Below are 21,182 nucleotides of genomic sequence, written 5' to 3' on the forward strand. Positions count from 1 at the left end.
AAGCATCACGAGAGTTTTAAAAAAGCCATTTTAGTTTCGTTGTGTATTGCATGGTCATTTCAAAGTTGTTTCTACCGAATAAGCTTGGTTTAGTCAAGTGTGTAAGTTAAGGTAGTTTTGTGATATTTATCGAAAAGAGAAAGTCACATTCAGAATATATTCAAAAATCATTTTTTAACTTATTTATTTATTTTTATAATAAAATAACTTTACAGCTCAAAAGTTACTCTCCTCAAAAACCTCTCAAATTTTTTTTCCTCTCTCCTTTTTGCCTCCATATGCTCATCCCCAAAAATCATTTGGCCTCCCCCATTTCTCTCTCTCCAATCCCCCACGCCACCCCCAATATTTTCTCCCTCCTTTCCGTTTCTTCCCTACTCTCTCTCTCTCTCTCTCTCCCCTCCCCCCACGACACCACCTTCTCCCCCAACGTGAGAGCGTGCGAAGATATCTGAGCAGATCAATGAAACTCGAACATCTTTGAAGCCTCAGCCGTCGGCCCTCCATCGCCGTCGTGGCGTTGCCTCCGCTCCCCGGTCTCGCCTCCACCCTCCATCATCTTCTTCAACGATCCTCTCCCTCGGACACGCGTTGCCATTATAATCAATCTCTACTTCAATCGTGTCGAGAAAAATTTGTTAACAAATGTGCTCGAAAACTCTGTTTTCAGGATTCCTGGCCCATGCAGACAAAGGTTTGTTGACATCTTATTTAGCATTTGCTTTCTTAGTGCCTTTCACATTGGATAATTCCTGGCCCATGGAGTAATTCATCTCTATTGGGGTAAAACTCTGTTTTCAGGATTCTCTCTCTCTCTCTAAATTTATTTATGCGGCTGCATTGGATGATTCTTGAAGGTTATTCTTTCTGATGCAAATGTTCCTGGGGAAGGAGAGCACAAGATTTTTTCATATATATGATTGCAAAGGAATCTTCATGGTTTTGATCCGAACACTCGGCACTGTCTTTATGGCCTGGTAAATTTGTTTTGCACTCTGCCTCTGTACTAATAGCTTTCCTCTTCTCGGCTGGTTACTTTAGATTCCGCTGAGTTATTATCTAATTTGGTTCACTATAATCAGGATGCTGACCTGATTATGCTTTCGTTAGCGACACATGAGATTCACTTTTCAGTTCTCAGAGAGGTAAATAGATTATCCAATTTTCCATTTTGGGTTGTGGGATGCAGCAGGATCTCATTTTCTGGTGTCCTTTTTTTTTTTTTTTTTCTCTCTCTCAAAAAATCTGCAGGTGGTCACTTTTCCAGGACAACAGGAAAAATGTTTTCAGTGCGGCCAAGTTGGTCACCTGGCTGCTGAATGTCGTGGCAAGACTGCTGATGATATGTTAAACGATATTCCTATCCACAAGAAGAAATATCAGGTTTGTTGAACTCTGATTTCATGTTCAGTCTCTTATTCCCTGCTTTTCTTTTGTATGACTGTTTGTAATGTGGCAGTTCCTCAACATTTGGGTACTCCAGGAGTACTTGCAGCATGATCTGGACATACCAAATCCTCCGTTCGAGATTGATTTTGAAAGGATAGTGGATGATTTTGTATTTTTATGTTTCTTCGTTGGCAATGACTTCCTTCCACATATGCCTACATTGGAGATTAGGGAGGTATGTCACATCTAGGTCCTTTGATCAGATCACTATTATGTGTGGCAGCAATCGCGAACTAAGATGTTCACAACTTTTCGCCTAACAGAGACATGATTTCATGCTAACCTGGTGGTTTTGCTTGGGTTTATTCTGTGTGCTCACTAATTATGAGGACTTAGAATGCTCATTGTGCATCTTTCTGTTCTTCAGGGTGCTATCAATTTACTAGTGATGGTTTATAGGAGGGAGTTCACTGCCATGGTAGGTTACCGTACTGAAGCAGGCGAGTTAGTTTCATTATGCATCCTTTGATATGCAGTTTCCAGTTGGATAATGTTGTGGTTGGATGATGAATTCATGGGTTGGTTGCTCTAATACTAGTTGTTCGGGTTACATGTTCTTGTTTGTTGAAGAGTTTATTTCTTCTTTAGGATGTGGTTTCCACAAGGCTTTTCTAATTATTTTTAGCTGCCATAACTATTTGCTGTCAGTATGTTTTTGGAAAGACATTCTCTATTTTGCATTTTTTCTTATAGTTTTGTTTTAACTCCTGCAAATTTGATTTTATTTAGTGAACACCTCAAATCAGTTGGTATATGCAGAGTCTATTTTTTCATATATATTTTAAGGTTTTGGTAGAAAATCCAACAAATCCTAGTTTGTGATGGTTGTGTGAATCCATTAGTCTATTCGTTTCTTGTAAAATTTAATGTATTGACAGTCTTTGATGAGGAGTTTTAATTTCTTTCTCGTGTCCAGGTCATGTTAGACAGAGTAGAACATTTTATCCAGTCTGTTGCTGTCTACGAAGATCAAATTTTTCAGAAGCGGGCTCGCATACAGCAGGTAACTTTGGTCATTTATGAATGCTATAAAGTCAATCTGTTTGTAAGGCAGCATGTGACGGAGAATTCGAAGAATGATCCAAATTCTTTCAGTTTCTTTTGGTGTTATTCGTGGAACAAGTGGAGTGGAAATAGATTTTTTTTTTTAATTCCATTGAAAATAGTCGTTCAGGACTCATAATCAATTAAAGCACGTGATACTTTTAGTATGGACTAGTGAGTACAATACATATGCTAGCATTCAGTCCTATTTAACTTTGTGCTCGACATTTTCTCTAGGCACTGGAGAATAATGAAGAGATGAGATCTAGATCAAGAAGAGAGTCATCAAAAGAATTACAAAGTCCAGCTGTTGACAAGGTATGCAAAGAGTTGATTTTCTCCTTTACCTGTGTGGTCATTGAATATCTTCTGTTTTGCACTTTCAGTTGATCAAAGGCAATTGAAATGGGGCAAGTCATAATTTCTGTAATCAATAAAGATGATGCAGTTTTGTTTGGGCGGGGACTATCATTAAGTTTGATTTAGTTCTCTGATTGTAGGTTGGGATTTAATGAAGAGATCAGGTGCACTGAAAAGATGTGCACTTAACAAGTTGAATGAATCAATCTTTAAGTGGCTCCTTTTATATCTTCCTAGCTTTGGTTACTCCAACCTCTCTGTTCAATAGATTTTAGCATTATTCAACTCTTGCGCTGTCTAACCGAACGCATAGTCTTATATGATGAGTGATGTCTTATGGACTCCAGTGTGTACCATACATGAGCTTAAATGATGTTGACGCTACTCTTTTTTGGGGGCCAGAGTATTTCTTCTATGTTCATTTTTTCTTGTGTGTCTTTGATTTTTTTTTTTTTTTTTTTTTTTTTTGGGGGGTGTACCATTGAACTGTGATTTTTTTTTCAGTATGCTATCCAGCATTTTAGATAGTCAGTTAAATTGAAGTCAGTTAAATTGAAAAGTTTGACTTTTTGATGTGTTATTTTTGTGGATGAATTATATCTATTGTCAGTCCCATTATCAATATCTCAAAGGAAACATGAGAAGCTTTACGAGCTAAATAATCAATTCTTGAGTTTGATACACTATTGTTTGAAATCAGGTTAGATTAGGGGAGCCTGGATACAAGGAAAGGTATTATGCAGAGAAATTTCATGTGTCAACTCCGGAGGAGATAGAGAGAGTTAAGAAGGAAATGGTAATTTTTTTCTTGTATCTTGAAGCATTCAGTTTACTTACTTTAATATCAGTATTATTTCTCATAATTATTTTACTTTTATTTCGTCTCGTTTGTCTTGGTAACTTAGTATATATTTGTTTTACAGTGTTCTGTGCTTACTCTCCTTGATTTTAATTATTGTGATTGTTTGTGGCATCGATTTAGTTTGTTTGGATGCTAAAGCAGTCTTCAGACTGTGAATCTCTTAATAGCAGTTCCTTTACATTTAGATGTCTACTTTTATTGCAAACCTGTGTGGATGTGGAAGTTATGTAGCTTTGAGGAGCTGTAACTGTGTTCTTTTAAATAGGAAAGACATCGATAATTCCTTTTTCTGATATGAATCAAGAGGGAAGTTCTTTTTACGTTAATTTTCCATAGGAAGTGTTCCTTTTATGGAGATTGATTTATTTAGGAGTATACCTGATAGTTTTCACAGCCAATGTTTTACTTGGTGATTTCTATGGAAGAAGGATCTGAATAGCATTTAGTCAAGTGCGTTTGGACTTCGGATGAGGCTAATTTATTCTTCTGCTTATCTTAGACAATTTAAAGTATGACAGTTAGATATTCTGGAAGAAATGTTGCTATTGGGGCATTAGCTTTTCTTTTTATTGTTGGGTAAAAGGGTATTGGTCAACTAAGCTGGAATGTTCTGATGCCAGGAACTAAGCTGGAACATTCTGGCTCCATCATTTGTTCAAAATGGTTTTTGGTGAACTAAGCTGGTACCATCTGAATCCTACTAGAGCAAATAGATGTTTTGACGTATCTCAAGTAGATGCTCATGTGGTTGCATTTGGTCTTTACATGGTTCAAATCCATATGCCACTAGGTGCCAAATTTGAGTGTGATAGAAAAGAGTGGCAGCTTCCTTGTGACTTGATATTTTTGTGGGTACGATACTTGGTAGGATTTTTCATGTTGACAGTGCCTATCTTTCGCATTGTAAATAGATTTCATGGACTTATTAATTGGATGAGTTCTCGTTGTCAGAAGCTTCAGTTTCACTGCAATTCCTCATTCCAGATTGTGTGGCTTCTTCAATACATTTGCCCTTGGAAAAATGTTAATTTCTCTTGTTTGTGAAGTCCTAGATTGCTATTATCTTCCCACCTCTCTAGCATCGTAAAGATATATCATGGACTTATCAATTGGATGACTTCCTCATTGTTAGATGCTTCAGTTTCAGCCGCAGTTCCTTCTTATAGGTTGTGTGGTCTCGTCAGTACATCTGCCCTTGGATAACTGTTAATTTCCTTTGTTTGTGAAGTTCTCAATTGCTAGTATTTTCCTACCTGTTTGATTATTACAATTGCAGTTTTGTATCGAGGTTAATGGTTGATGGCATTTCTGCTTTGCAGGTTTTGAAATAGGTCGAAGGTTTATGTTGGGTCTGTTGGTATTATTACTAAGGTGTTCGATCCTGGCAATGGTGAGTTTTACCATTAAGGTCTGCAAGAAATAATACTGATCCATCTTTACATGCCTTTTAATAGCAATTATCTGATTCCATTGCCTAGAATGTGCTTATAAACTGTGCGTATTGGACGGTACTTTGAAGACCTCCTGCTAGGATATTGAGCAAAAATCTTATTATTTTGTTTAGTCAGATGAATCTTGCATGCCTCATTTTTTGGGTAGCTTTACTCGAAATGTATTGAATTACCACACTATGATTTCCCTACTGTCAGTGCTACTGTTAAGTTGCAATTTGGTTTTCATGCTACACTAGTTTTTGTTAGCCAATTTTTTATATTTGAATTATTGAAAGTTGTATACATGCTTGTTCAGGTACTATTCATTCCATTATGCTCCATTTGCTTCTGATCTAAAGGATTTAGCTGGTCTGGAGATCACATTCTTCTTGGGAGAGCCTTTCAAACCATTTGATCAGCTCATGGAAACCTTACCATTTGCAAGGTTTCTTTTTGTTTTCTTCTGCTTTTGAAAATACTGGGGACCATTATATTAGTCCTTTTTGTACTTCAAATTTTCTTTTTAGACTGCTCATATTTGGTGTTACAATGCAAGTGCTATGCCAGAACAATATAGAAAATTGATGACGAGGGAGCGGTACTTGCACGACTTGCCATTTGAGCTGGGTGTCGGCTTCCCAATTCCACCATTTTGGTTGGGAGGAATGGAAAACTTTCCTCCCATCATCGGCCTCTTCCCAAATCAGTTGCTATCTCTGTTGGGCACAAACCGCAACCCAAATGTGGCGGCCCGTTCATTTAGATTCCTCTCTATCAGCTGGGCCCTCTCGCACAACTCATAATAGTCTTTGAGATTCGATGGTACTAGCGGGTCCTTGATCTCTAATCTCAAACCATCTCTGAATCTCCTCGCCTTGTCCATTGGGTCCTCAATCAACCTCGGTGCATACTAACCACTGGAGTTTGCCCTAGTAGCCACCCTTCCAACATGGAAGAGAAGGTGGGGGGTTCGAATCTCCACTTTCTTAGGGAGGGTTGGGGTGGGGATGATTTAGTTTTTGGAGTGAGTTTCAACTCCCACGCCCTGTAAGGAGGCATGGCAAAAAGTCTGAGAGTAAAAGTTAGAGTATGAATAGAGTAGAATCGATCAAAAAAAAAAAACCTCGGTGCATACTTGGACAACTCAGCAAACTTTGCTTTGTATTGGTCCACGAACATTTGACTTTGATGGAGACGTTGGAACTTGGCCATTTTCTGCTCTTGCGCACAATCTAAAAAGTACTTTTCGTAGAAGGCCTCAATGAAGGCATCCCACTCCGGGACCGTATCTTCGGGAAATACTCTCCCTTTGGTGGCTTCCCACCAAGTACTCGTGTTACCTTGCAATTGGTAGACAATTATGACTACCTTGTCTTCTTCAAAGCACCTCAGGAGTGCGAAGACTTTCTCTAGTTCTTGGATCCAAAAGGTTGCAGCTTCCGGATCGCCAGCTCTAGTGAACCTTGGTGGTTTTAGTTTCAAGAACTCCACCAGCTTATGCATAAGCTGTTCACCATTCCCATTTTCTGGTGGGACTTCAACAGGTGCGGCGGTGACAGTAGCAACGGCATTCACAGCAGCAATGGTGGCGGCAATAGCAGCAGCTTGGTTCTAAGCTTGCTGACCGATCATATTCCCAAAGTTTATGATGCCTGCACGATCCCATCCAACCTAGAATCGCCCGGTGCTCATCTGCCAGCACCAGCCTAAGGCGGTACTTTTCCCTCGGTACTAACCAGAGCTGATGCTCTACCTCTAGTACTTGCTTGTCTCGGTGCCCTCCCTCTAGCACTTGTCACAGTCACTACAACCCTTTTTCCGAGGGGCTCTTTGCTCAAGATCGCTCATCTCGCAGGGTCTTTGCAAAAACTTACTTTCCAATTCTAATACGGAATTAGAAATTTGAGCTACCCATACAAAACAATTAATCAATCACAAGCATAAGCGTAAGGAAAATGTTTTTCCTATTAACTTTTCTATGACCCATCATATCTTATCACTCCAGACCTTAACCATATTCTGATACCACTTTGGGTGGGGATGTCACGCCCCGAACCCCAAGTACGCGCATATTCCTCGGCGGTTAATTAGAAATGCGACGTTTCTAGGAAGCGTCGTTGACCCATTCTTTTAATCTTTCGATTAAACGCATGGGGAAGCGAATTAAATACACACTCAGTCAATCATCAGAAATAGGGATAGTAAAAACACACAACAATTTTTCACAAACTATGATTTTTTTTTTAACAAATTAACCCGAGGAGTATGATATGTACAAACTTACTACAAAAGCGACTCCTACACGACCTACTAACAAAAAAGGTCAAGGTTGGGGTTAACTTCCACTTTCACAACCTATACAAGCTCCTACAATATCCACTCTAATACCCAAGCACAAAATCGTGCACGGTGTTAGGCGGTTCCGACTCCCTAGGCCCCTCCGGCTCGAATTCGGATTCACAACGACACCATAAGGAGTGTCGATGTTCATGGGTTGCCTCCTAGCCCATCCACACATCTGATGGGCAACTTATCCCAATCAAAACCTTGTAGGGGACCAATCCTATCGCCATTTGCCATTCTACTAGCCACCACATTTGCTCAATTGTCTGCGCATCCCCAAAGGGGGACTTTTTTCGAGGCCTCCAATTATACAGGACAAGCCACTTTCTCCCATAAGCATTATTCGAAGTTCGAATTCTTCAATGGTTGTATCAATGACGGCTATTGTGTTAAGTCTAATTGGGATCTTATCCAAAAGTTGTGCATGGACAAGGTTTACTCTATTTGTGATGTGGGTGGCCTTAATATTATCCATGGTCACATTTTTGATGCCTATGGTCCTGTTGAGCAAGGAAGGAGAAACAGAGGATGGAAAAATCGTGTTTACTCATGTAAAAGAGGGAGTTGCAATTGTTGCATGGTCGGTACTGATGGGAGTTATTTCATTGGGTCAGATTTTCAGATTCTTTGCATGAAAGATTCGTATGTTTTTTTTTTTTTTTTTTAGGGGTTCTGAATTTCTGTGGAAGCCTGTGGATATTTTTGCATTTAGTCTTTTTTTTTTTTTCATTAATAAAGATGTTAGATGTTCGACTCGACACGTTCAAGTAAAACTGCCTTGTTCATGTAGACTTTTATTATGATTAAACTGGCCGCGTATCAACAAAAAAAAAAAAAAAAAAAAAAATGGCCACACGCGGGGGCAATTGCGGCCAATTTTCTTCTTTTTTTTTTTTTTGTTGGTACGCGGGCAGTTTAATCATAATAAAAGTCTAATTGAACAATGTGGTTTTACTTGAAGGTGTTGAGTCGAACATCTGGCATCTTTATTAATGAAAAAAAGATTAAATGCAAAAGTATCCACAAGCTTCCACAGAAATTTAGACCTCCCTAAAAAAAAGAAAAAAAAAACATACGAATCTTTCACCCAAAAAACTTGAAAATCTGACCCAATGAAATGACCCCATCAGTACCGACCATGCAACGACTGCAACTCCCTCTTTTGCATGAGTAAATGCAATCTTTCTGTCCTATGTTTCTCCTTCCTTGCTCAGCAGGACCATAGGCATCGAAAATGTGACCATGGATAATATTAAGGCCACCCACATCACAAATAAAGTAAACCTTGTCCATGCATGACTTTTGGATGAGATGCCAATTAGACTGAACATAATAACCATATTGATAGGAGATGACACCCAGTGTTATAGCCATTGAAGAATTTAAACTCTGAATGATGCTTATGGGAGAAAATGGCTTGTCCTATATTGATTGGAGGCCTCGGAAAAAGTCCCCCTGGGGGATGCGCAGACAATTGAGCAAATGTGGTTACCATTAGAGAGGCAAACGTCGATAGGATTGGTCCCCCGCAAGGTTTTGATGGGTTGCCCATAAAATATGTGGATGGGCTAGGAGGCAACCCCATGGACATCGACACTCCTGACGGTGTCATTGTGAATTCGGAATCCCAATATCACATCTACTAATTCGTATGGAAATAATCAATTTTCATTCTCTGATTTTTATACGATTAACTTGATCACAAGACCTTAATTTGGATCATCCAAATGGGGAGATTATTTGATATCTTTAAAATAATTTACATAGATGTGCACATTCCGCAGCTAGCTTTTTAGAGATTAAAAACACGAATAATAAAAAAAGAAAACAGTGTAGTGCATGTGCATTCCATCATCGATTGTCATAAAAGGTCAAAAGAAAACCAAGTAAGCATTGGTATGTAGCTCAAATGGGACTTGATAAATCATAACTAGTTGGTAACTTAATGGAAGAGAACTAGTAAGTCACACAAATAAAAATTCATAAATTGGAATTGAAGACATCTATAATAGAAACAAATAAAAGTTGTTGAATGATAATTTAGAAAAAAATTAAATGAACATAAGTTGGTCTGCACAATTCAGTTCTAAAACCCATTTGCCGGTACAAATCTAAATTTATTTAAGCTATATTGATATGACAACTTCATAAGGTTATCAATCTATTGGAATGATGGGTTGTGAAATTTTGACAACAGCAGGAGTGAGAGAAGGTGTAATCTTTTGATATGTTGTGATGTACAAATCAGATGCTTATCGGCAAAAAAACCAAGTAGAGGTCACATATTTGTGACCAATTTGAAATATTTAATCTGCTAGCTTTTTACCACAAAAATGAAAGAATGAAGCTTATGTTCATTTAATTTTTTTTAAACGAAAAATTTTAAACAAATTGATAAGTTGAATATAGTGATTAAACAAAGTACTTTCAAAGAATGGGAAAAAGCTAATTAAATACATTCATTTTAATGATGTTTGTACCATTTATCAATTTGATACACCATAAATTCAATCATTCAATCATGAATGCTTTAACTAGATAATTTAATTAAATGTAATCACAACTAATATTTGACACTCCAAATCTCTTGATTAACTAATTATTGGTCACATTAATGATCCAAGTATGACTCAAAAATTCAATCATTCAATCATTAACTTTGTAATTGTTACAGAGTATTATTCCAGACATTTATTTGTAACTATTACAAGTCTTTATTATGGGTATTAACTTTGTAACCGTTACAAACATTTAATTTGACCATTAATTCTAAAATTGTTTTAGAGCATTAATTAGTTATTTAAATCTGAAACCGTTTCAGATAATTAAATTGCCCATTTATTTTGAAACAATTTCAGATCCTTAATGTGACCATTAAGTTCCGAAACCATTTTAGAACTTAATGTGATCGTTACATCTTAAAAATGTTTCAGGTTTTTAATTTGGCCATTAAATCTAAAACTATTTCAAATTAGTTTTTTTTTTTTTTAATCTAGGACTCCACCACGGGCCTCCCGTGCCCGAAAGGCTCCCGAGGGCTGGGCCCCTATACCTCGAGGGAGACTAGCCTAGTAACCCACCGCCAAGGCTCTCCACTTAAATTGCTAGCAACTCTTGACCTCGGCGATGAAGGATGGATTCTCAACCAACGCAGTTACTCACGGATGGGTAAATTAGTTTGTTTACTATACATTTAAATTCATTTCTTTTCATAAATTTACATCAACTAATATTGTGTATATTGAACCACTACGCTAAATTTGTAGAGAATAATGCTTTGCTAAATGGCATATAGTAATTATTGTAACTTAAATATTAACGTTTTATTATGAAATGGCATATAATGGATATCATTATGGTGCTTGGAATATATCTAATCATTCAGTAAGTGCCATTTGAGAATAGTAAACGTTACTATTTATAGATTGATAACCTTATGAAGTTGTCATATCAATATAGCTTAAATAAATTTAGATTTGTACCGGCAAATGGGTTTTAGAATTGAATTGTGTAGACCAGCTTATGTTTCACATTATTCATAATTGTTTGTGCCCAAATTCAGTTACTTTTAGTTAATGGTATTTTTAAATACTATACATACTGACAAATTTACAAGTATGACGCATAAATTCACAACCTTTTACAATCATCTTAAAAACATTTCAGATATTTAATTCAATTAACTTGTAGTTCTGGATAAATAACATAAAATTCAACTTTTACGGGTTTGTTTCAACAAATTTTCAGTCAAAATGAGCCAACGACTAACAAGTTATTAAGAAATTGAAATATTGCGGCGATGCCGAGCCTTATCGGGACAATTGAAATAGACCCGTAAACACTAATCGAATTGATAAAAGAGTGAGTGTATATTATCTCCCCTTTGAATATGATAGAGCGAATATTATATACATTTCCACTTGAATAGCCTTAAATTTCCTTAAATTTTGAGATCTAAATATATGAATATGACAAATATGAATTAGGTTATCATTCACAAATAATGTCATCAACCTACCATACGTCGTTCATGTAATGGTGATAATATAAGCATGTTATATTCAGAAATGAATGGATACATTCATGATTGAATGATTGAATTTATTAATCAAGTCGATAGAAATATCTAATTTCAAGACAGTTGTAATGGATGTCGTTGGGAATCCGGATTCTCAATTTTCGTTCTCTGATGGGTTGTTTTAAGGTCTTGTGATCAAGTTGGGATTACTTCAACCCATTTGCCACCTATGAAAGAAGATTTGTCATAATAATTTACGTTTTCTTTGGACTCTAGGGAATTTCACCTTAATCATTAGTTAATATGACATCCTTGGAGGTTAACGAATATATGTGGATGAAACATAAATTGAGAAGATATTTCAAACATCACAATGTTCAACTTTACCGGTTAAGGAGAATAATGGTGGGCTCATGGATTAAATGACATTAAAAATTTTGTTAACTAGTGTTAACAACCAAATGCCAAATAATCTTTTATGAAAAGTAATGTACATCTTTAAGTTATACGGCCCAAAACACTAGTTAACCCAAAATAATCACTAAATTATGACATTCATGTCAAAATTTATAATCTACCTTGGAGGACATACATGATTTTTCATAAGCATGTTGATATAATGTGCACTATCATTTATTTTTAAGATCTAAAATAAATTTATTTGTGCAAAGAGTGATTTTCTATTATTATTTTATGAATAGGCATTGTCATTTCCTGATTTAGACATGAAATATAAATGACTTTATCTGAATTCCAATTATAAAAGTTAATAATATAACCAGACAAACGTTATTATAAAGTTAAAATTTATCTAAATTCATTAACTTATGTTCAGGATATCTTTAAACGACCATGCATATTCTAAAATTATATGATCCACGTATGAATATTTTAGGCATATTACAAATATGAATTAACAAGGGAATTAGCTATACAAATAAATTTTGTTAACGAGTTGATGATTATATGTCATATATAAATTTTTAAAGTCAATGTCATTATCTACTATAAATAATAATGTTTTATTCGTGTTTGGGTGCTTGGAGTAATGCATAACTTATTACTCGATGAGGGCAGCCCTCGCCGAACGCCGGCTTCCCTCTGCCGGCTGCTGGTGGAGGGAAGAGAGAAGAAGAAGAAAAAAATAATTAAAAAAAGAAAAAGGAAAAATAGAAAAAAAAAATAAGACAAAAATGCCATTTATGGGGTAAATATGTCACAATTTGAAAAGTTTGGGGTTTTTAATGTCACAAAAAAAAAAATTTGGGATAAATTTGTCACGTTGGCAAAGTTTGGGGTTTTAGTGGTCTTTTCCCTTATAACAAACAATAAGATATAATAGGATATGAATATATCTCATTTTATTGCTATGATTCACCCAACATTGGATAAAATATAGCAAAATTTATGAATTTCAAATCTTATCCTATTCATAATTTGATCTTAGTGTTGAGGATGATGAACAACAAGATTCTCTCTCCCATCATTATTATGAATGAATTCACAAGAAAGAACATTTCAACTTTCTTTTTTGTTTTCTTGGCCTACACCATTTAGTTCTTGTGCCTTTTATTAATTGATCATTTAGATGATTAGTTTTTACATGTACCGCACATTTATCTTTATAATCTATCTTTGTAATATGCTAATTATAGCTAACCACCAACCTTGATGTTATTCTTGAATTATTTGACTATTTGGTAAGAATAGAAAATATTAGAAATTCTTTAAATTTTACTTGCGACAAATTTACCATCAATTAGTTTATATTAAATTTTATAGTCAAATTGTTGAGTTGGATAACATATGACAATTGATTAACATACTAATTTGGGGTTTTACCCTATATTGGTCATTACATGTGTACTAATTTTTGATTTTTTATGATATTAATTCAATTTAACGGAAATCAATGAAATGTAAATTTGTTACATATATATCAATTTGGTGTTTTTTAGTAATCAAAAAATTAGTTTGAGGTAATCTATTATGAGTGTATTAGTTTAAAATTTTTGAAGATCAAAAAATTAGTTTGAGATAAATTTATTATAAATATATCAATTGTGATTTTTCATGATATTAACTATTTTAGACTATTTTAAAATAGCCACTCAATTACTTTAAGCGGATGCACGTCAAGTCAAAATCCCCTTCTTCTTTAAATGAGCTTTACCAAATGTCAAAGCATGCTGGTTAATGAATAAATTTGCTATGAATCTAAAGGATGCGGCTTATATATTTTTAGTTCCAGCATTTATTTTTGGGCGAATATTCAGCATATATTTTCTAATGGATGGTTTTCTGCTAGAACGTGGGCTTATTGTAGATTGCGTAGGGGAAAATTGTGTCCATTTAGCAAGGGCACTTGTCACTAACTCTGTGAACTAAGTCCACCATTGTTTCTAACTTCTTGTGCTAGAAAAATAAGCATTTTATCTATCTGTGACTAGCAATCTTATCTAACTAATTATATTAAAAATAAATTTTTGGACATTTAATTTGTTCAATTTAAAAGGAGTCTTCCTTTTTTCCAAACTTTCATCTCCAAATGAAAATTTAAAATTTTTGTAAAAGTAAAAAAAAAAAAAAAAAAACAGAAATATTGTTAAAGTCTCCAAATTAATTACAAATTGTAGCCCCATTTGTCATTGTAATTACACTCTTCCACCGCCATTCAATAAGAATTTCACTTTATTTAAAACATGACAATGTAAATATAAGTTATCTTTTGCACTTACCATACAAAACTTCAATCAACTAAGGTTTAAGACTACTTACATTGGACATACATATTATGCCAACCATACCTTCAAAACAATTCTCGACAGGTAATTTGGCATAGCTAAATAGGGTAATTCTTTGTTCTTCGGCATTGCCAAATGAGGTAGAAAAGTTTATTGAAAGAAAAATTGAAGGGTGAGAATGAAGAATTATAATGGTTCGGCACTTAATTAAACAAACAAATGATTGAGGATGGTCTTGTGTTCCCTATGGCGTGGCTGGTAGTTGGGGGTGCCAAGAGCGAGAGCAATAAATTTGGTTCGAGTTTTGAGGAAGGTGAGAAGCAAAGCCTTCTCCCCTTCTGCGTGTCAGGTTTTGCATGCCAAACTGAGTGATCTCTGTCTCTCCCCCATGATTATTAATTATGGGTGATGGCAATCCAAGAAAAAAGAACGGGCGATGAGAAAATGAATGTAGAAGAAGGAAAATTCAAACATTTTGTCTTTTTGCCAACACATTTATTCCTTTTGTCTTTTTGCCAACACAATCAATAATTAATTTTAATATGTACTGCGCATTTAATTTTAAATCCATCTTACTGACCTGCTAATAATAACTAAATACCAACGTAATTCTTGAATTATTAATTTATTTGTTAAGGGGAATGATCAGGCATCTTCTTAAATATGGAACAAAAGTTTATTTCGAACGGATACAACCCACTCAACTACTTTAAAGATGAGAGAGAGAGAGAGAGAGAGAGAGAGAGAGAGAGAGAGAGTGATGTTGTGAAGTGAGAAACCATCCCTCTCCTCATCGGGACTCATCGAACTCACCCCCAAGTCCCATCCCACCATTCACCTTTCACGTTTCCCCCCAAGCCCACTCGCCTGCTTTTTCAGACCGTTACCAATACTTCCCATGCACGCCGAGCTTTGAAGTTGGGGAGCGTGAATGCACAGCAGCCGCTGCCTAGCTCTTCCCTCTCCTCCTCCCTCCTTCCGCCCGCCACCGTTTCCTTTCTGGACAAAGGAGAACGACCAAACCACGCTCCTTCTTCCCCATATCCAGTCTCCAGCTCCCCTTCCCCAGCTCCACACCTTCATCCTCTCTCGCTCTCGCCTCTCCATTCCTCTCTTCAATGCCTCGCCCTTTGCCGAGACCAACTGGAGCGGTTCCGAAGAGCTCTCCTACACAGTTAAAGGTGATTCGTTTACTGGGTTTAGGATTTAAGGATATTCATAAGGTTTTTGGATGCTACAGAGTTATAGGTGATTACTGTGGTAGACATGGCCTTGTTTTCTTGGAATTTCTTGCTTGCTGACGGAAGTTGTGTTCCCTTCATCGTCTTTTATGTTTGACTGTTGATCACGAGGGTCCATGTATCTGGTAATGTTGAACTTTAAAAAATCTAGTCTTATTTGCCTCCTGCTTTTCGGTCATATCTCCGGTGAACTCAGGCTTTCATTCTTCCTCGCAAAATGTGTTTTGCAATAATCTAGCTAAATTCATTCGACTATGCCATGCTCATTGATTCCCCCCCAGCCCCCTTTCTCTCTCTTCCTCTTTATTATTTCTTTAGTTTTTCGGAGATGTCGATGTTTGTCACTTGCACTAGTACTCGCGTCTCTCGGTTCGGGCAATATTCAATCGTGTCCTGACCTATATGAGTTTTCTCAAATGTTGGTCACCGCATTATTTATGATTGCTCTGTGGTTGTTCTAATATGGGCTTGATCTCGGCGTCTTATTAGAATTAGCGTTGATACGAGGCTCTATGTACGGTTATTTATTGCATAGTTACATGTAGAAATAAACTTTTATGAAATCCGGAATCTTCCAATTTCAGGATGTTAACGCCAGTAATGAGGAGAAGAATGCTCCGCTTCATTGGGCTTGTCTCGACCATGTTCAGGTGATTGTTTGATCATAGTGCAAAGATTGCAGCGCATCTTTATCAAATTCCTTAGCACATTGACATTGCAGGTGGTCCATAATCTGATTCTGTCCGAAGCAAATGCGAGCTTGCTAAATCAATCAGTCATTTTTTAGACTGAAGTTGATAGCACGAGATGTTGCTCGAGGCAATGCCTCCTACGTCTTTGACATACTTCGGCACTCGTAGATCCATCCATCCGGGTAATGAGCAGCCGCGAGCGGACACCCAATCGATGAGGCAGTGAGCAGGGGGACAGAAGAGAGACCAATCAAATTCCCTTGAGTGTTATCCGTGAAGTTTATACTGTTGCACAGGACAGTTACCCTTGGTGGAGCCGCTTTCTTGTTTATGGTGATCGTGAGTTTCGCGTGAGTGCTCTTCTACTTGATGATGCGGGAGACGAAGGGGCGGATGGTAGAGGAGTTGTTCGGTAAATCTGCAACGAAGGAAATGGAGATGCGAACCAAGGGGCAAATAGTGAGGCTTCATCTATAATGCATGCATGATGTGCGGTTAATGTTGTGTCTAGGACCTAATATTAATTGGACATCATGCATTACAAGTGAGGCCTCACTGTTTGCCTCCTCAGTCGCGTTGTTGTTCCTTTGCATCTCCATATCCCTCACTGTGGATTTACCAAACAAGTCCTCCAGCCTCCGCCCCTTTGTCTCCGGCATCATCAAGTAGAACTGCACTCACCCAAATCTCACAATCACCATGAACAAGAAGATGGTCCTGCCAAGGGTAACCACCCTGTGCAACGGCATTAACTTCATGGATATCAGTCCAACGGAGTTTATGGGTCTTCCTCTATTTTCCTTTATTTTGGTTATTGGTTGGTTTCAGTAGCCTGGAAACATTAGACATTTTTGTTGTGTTACGAGCTCTATCTTCTCGGTTCTTGAAGGAAGATGGATTACATCTACCGTCTAATATTATCATTCATTTGAATAGAACCCCCGACAAGTTTGTCATTGTCCCTACTAGACAAAAGGTGCCAACTATGGTGTAGGTGATCAACTTACATGTATTTAATTAGGAAAATTGGAGCTAATCAAAATAAGTATTTGACTGTTTTGGTTGAGTGTCCCAGTGTGAAATGGCAGCACTTTGTGATGCATATGTTACTTATTTGGAATTGCTAATAAACTAGCTGTGGCTTCATAAACTCTATTACTACCACCTCCAAAAAATTGCCCATTTTTTTTTAACTGATGATCCTCGTTACCGTGATGTCCATCGTTTGTTCTTTATTGTAGGTTCTCTATCCGATTACGCAATAGTAAGCTATTACATTTGATCGTCCGATTCATGCTCTGGTGCTTGTTGTTTCTCTGGCTTTCTTCCCCGTGTTATTAATTCCAGCCGGACCTTCCATGTGGCTGGCAAGAAAGATATCTAGTCAGATGTGGTCTAGGTTTCATTATAAAAATGATTGAAATAACTATTGGCTGTTCTGTGAACGTATACATTTGAGGGACCTCATTCTTTAGATGAGCTTAGTGAGTAATTGATACGCCACTAATTACTCAGTGGTTTTTGACTATCGTAGTTGAGAATAGCGGGTTTAAGACCTGCTCAAAGTGCATTGCAGCATTGCTCTTGGACTTGGTGGTAATTCAATTCCTCTAAACCACACCCCCAAACAAAAAAAAAAAAAGCTGTTTGTGTCGGTTATTGACTATTGGTTTGCTCCATATCTTCTCATTCCATTTTAGACATTGCTTAATATGGTGGATGATTATTGGATCTCGGAACACTTTCTGTGGACAAGTATCTATATTTTGGTCTTGGCTTCAAGTTATCAGCGCCATTTAATTTGTTATGTCGGCCGATGATCAAGTTTCAAGCGTAATTTGGGTACTGCAAGATCTCTGGTCACGGAGCAGAGAATCCCACACTTTTCCGGCATCAATGCTAGCATTGACAACGAAAGGCCGGCTACCTCCGAGACAACTAGCAAGCCTCGAGGATTAGTTTTCTACCGGTGATGTTTCTCGGAATCTCGACTCTCTCCCTCTCTAATGTATTGTGTAAGGCGACTTGCAATGGAAACTCCATGACGACCGCAGATGGTGAGAGAAAATTGAAGGAGAAAATTCTGATGTTGAGATCGCCACCACTGTTCGGCCCCGAAACAATCAATTCTCGGACGGGGGGAAATCACTATTAACAATGGCCCATCACGGAGCATAAAGAAACAAAAGATGGCTTCCACAGATATTAACTCCAGTTTAGCTTAAAGACGACACGTGCTTAACGAAAAAATTTCATGGTGACAATCACAAACCATCTTCGGTACGGGTAATGAGTTGGTAACCCACAAAGATATCAAATAAGTGAAAGAAATTGATATTTTTACCGCAGGAGCTGCCTCCAATGCTCCTTCACCAGTTGAAAAGCTCACATGCTTCAGTCCATTTTCTTTCATGAACTTAGGCCCCAGCTACAAAGACACAAGAGAGAAACCTAAACTTAAGCAGTTAAAAAGGACAATCGCTCTGGCACCCCACAAGGAAATTTGCTATAAGGTGGATAGATGGCACAATAAACAATAACATTTAAGATCTGAAAATGCAAACATACATAGCCAAAACCGGTAGCAGCTCTGAGTGGTTTCTCTTCAGTCCATTGGGGCATTTGTGCAAGCTCCTTCACCGAATTAATCTTCTCAAAGATCCCATATTTGGGAATCTAATAGAAGATCAAAAGAACATATCAACACTAAAATTTTCCATAGCAATGAACCAATTGGAAATATTTCTATCAATATATCAAAATTGAGAGCATAAACTTTCTTACTGCGAGAGACAAACGGCAATCCCCATAATCAAGAGCTTCATGAACAATAATAAGATCTTCATTACCCTGACTAAAAGAAGCATAAGATAATTTAGGACAGTACTATATCAAGTTAGTGTTGCGAAATCAACGTTCTATGATATAATGAGGTTGAAAAGCTTGATGAAAACACAAAAACAAGACAAAAAGATCAGAAAAAGCTCTGATATATGAAGTTGAAGCAATCAGGAAGTTTTTGTCTCTGTCCAGCATTCCTCACATGGTGACCATGCAATCATCATTCTAAGATTTCAAGTCATTGATCTGTACAAACACAAAAAAATAAGAACACTCTAACCACCTAAACTATCTAAAGACTTCAGAGATACATACCGAAACTTGACATCATCCAGTAACTCTGCTAATCGAAGCCATTTTTCAAAATTGTTTACATGGAAAAGAGTAAACAACTGAAATAGATTCACACAAAAAGTACTGCAAAGGTAATATGTGATACGCAACTACTTCTGTCATTCATTCTGTCATTCATTCGGGTAAGATCTTTGATCCAACTTCTCTGCTGCATATTTAACACATAGGAATTATTCATAATTTTTTTTTTTTTTTTTTTTTTAGCATGAAAGCTTATTGCAATATTTTTGGTTTGAAGGGAAAGCAAATACGACGTTTTGTTTGATAAAGCGCTCTTAATCTTCCACTTCATCCAAAGCAGGGAAAACCATGCAATAAATTGTTTTCACAGCTTCAGAGTATAAATCTTTGAATGCAAATGAAACATTAGTGAAAAATGATGCATAAAAATCCAACCAATGATCAAACATACAGCATATAACATCTTCAGCTTACCTTTCCATGTTCACAAACAGTGTCAAAACCCACTATTCCAATGTCTAGGTCTCCAGATAATTTTTTTTACAATGTCCTTTGGTCGCTGAAACCAGACTTGCAAATTTGAGAGCTGCAAGATAAGTTAGCCACCAAATAAATTAAAAAAGCCTCCAGCATATAGAACTAACAACTAAATTAAACAGCACCGTGAAGATTTTTTTAATTACTTTTTCATGGAGACTTTCTTTGTTATATGAACGAGAGTAATTCTATGTAAGATTAGAGAAGCGCTTGTCTAGCTCAACCACAGCATTTGAGTGACTAGAGTGGGTCATTTCTTATTCTTGCGCCTTGCAAAGACAGTTTCAGCATTACGACGCATTGGGGTTCTAACCTTCAGCACTTTACGAAGACTACATTCTATCTTAATTAGGACAGAGATCCTATTTTACATCAATGATTTTGTGAAAGGGTTATCACTCCTTAATTCCCTGTCCACATATCTCAGATACGATGACTACATAAATCTCTCTTGCTAACCTATCTCCAGTAGTTCTTAAAATCAAAATTGAGGTCCAAGTGAGTTACAATAAATGAACTCAAAATGTCTTACCACCATGTCTACACCAAAATGAGGCACACATTTTTCATGACATATATCCATACCTGTGGAATTTCTGCAACATACTGGCGAGGATTCACCTGCTTGACTGACAATTGGCAATCCTTCGAGAACAAAGTCGAAAAGGATCAGTATGCAGATAAAAACATACAGACCGCAACTCTCCTAGATTTAAGACACTTTCATCGGAACCGATTCCTCGGCAAACGAAACCGGCATTGCGATGTTACCTTGAGGAGGCCGAGCGTGTCGTCGACCATGCGCCCCTTGCTCGGCAGGCCGAGCCGGACCTCCGTCCTCTCCCCCTCCGGCCTGCCGTCGGAGACCGCGACCGCGACGGTGGCGGAGGACGGCGAGGAGCCGGCGGAGGAGCAGCAGACGATCCTCAGGAGCGCGGGCGTCCTCGCGGGGGAGAAGATAACGGACGTGAGGGCGCCGCGGGGCAGCGAGACGAGCGACATCGACATCGATGCGGACGCCATTGCGGCGGCGAGCGGCGGCGGCGAATGATTGAGAGAGAGAGAGAGAGTTTCCAACGCCGCGCCGCCGCGAGTGGAGAATGGCGACGGACGGGGAGAGTCAAAAACAACGTGGGGAGAGCGTGTGGAAGAGGTGAAATGTCGCTTTTGTCCGCACGTGCCACCACGGTGGATACCGCGCTCCACTTGAATATCCCCGGGGAATCTTGTCGTGCTGCGTGCTAATATAAGGTGTCTCGTTCGGTCCATTTGCTAAAAAGTCCGATTTCGCCGACAAATAGGA

At 37.6% G+C, this 21,182-nt stretch overlaps 2 pseudogenes; one reads left to right on the plus strand and one right to left on the minus strand.

Moving 5' to 3' along the window:
* Window positions 1-848: 848 nt before the first annotated feature.
* Window positions 849-5,636, plus strand: LOC104452588 (annotated as a pseudogene).
* Window positions 5,637-19,160: 13,524 nt separating this feature from the next.
* On the minus strand, window positions 19,161-20,979 carry LOC104452589 (annotated as a pseudogene).
* Window positions 20,980-21,182: the final 203 nt, after the last annotated feature.

This window comes from Eucalyptus grandis, chromosome 7, assembly GCF_016545825.1.
Source record: "Eucalyptus grandis isolate ANBG69807.140 chromosome 7, ASM1654582v1, whole genome shotgun sequence".
Taxonomy (NCBI): domain Eukaryota; kingdom Viridiplantae; phylum Streptophyta; class Magnoliopsida; order Myrtales; family Myrtaceae; genus Eucalyptus; species Eucalyptus grandis.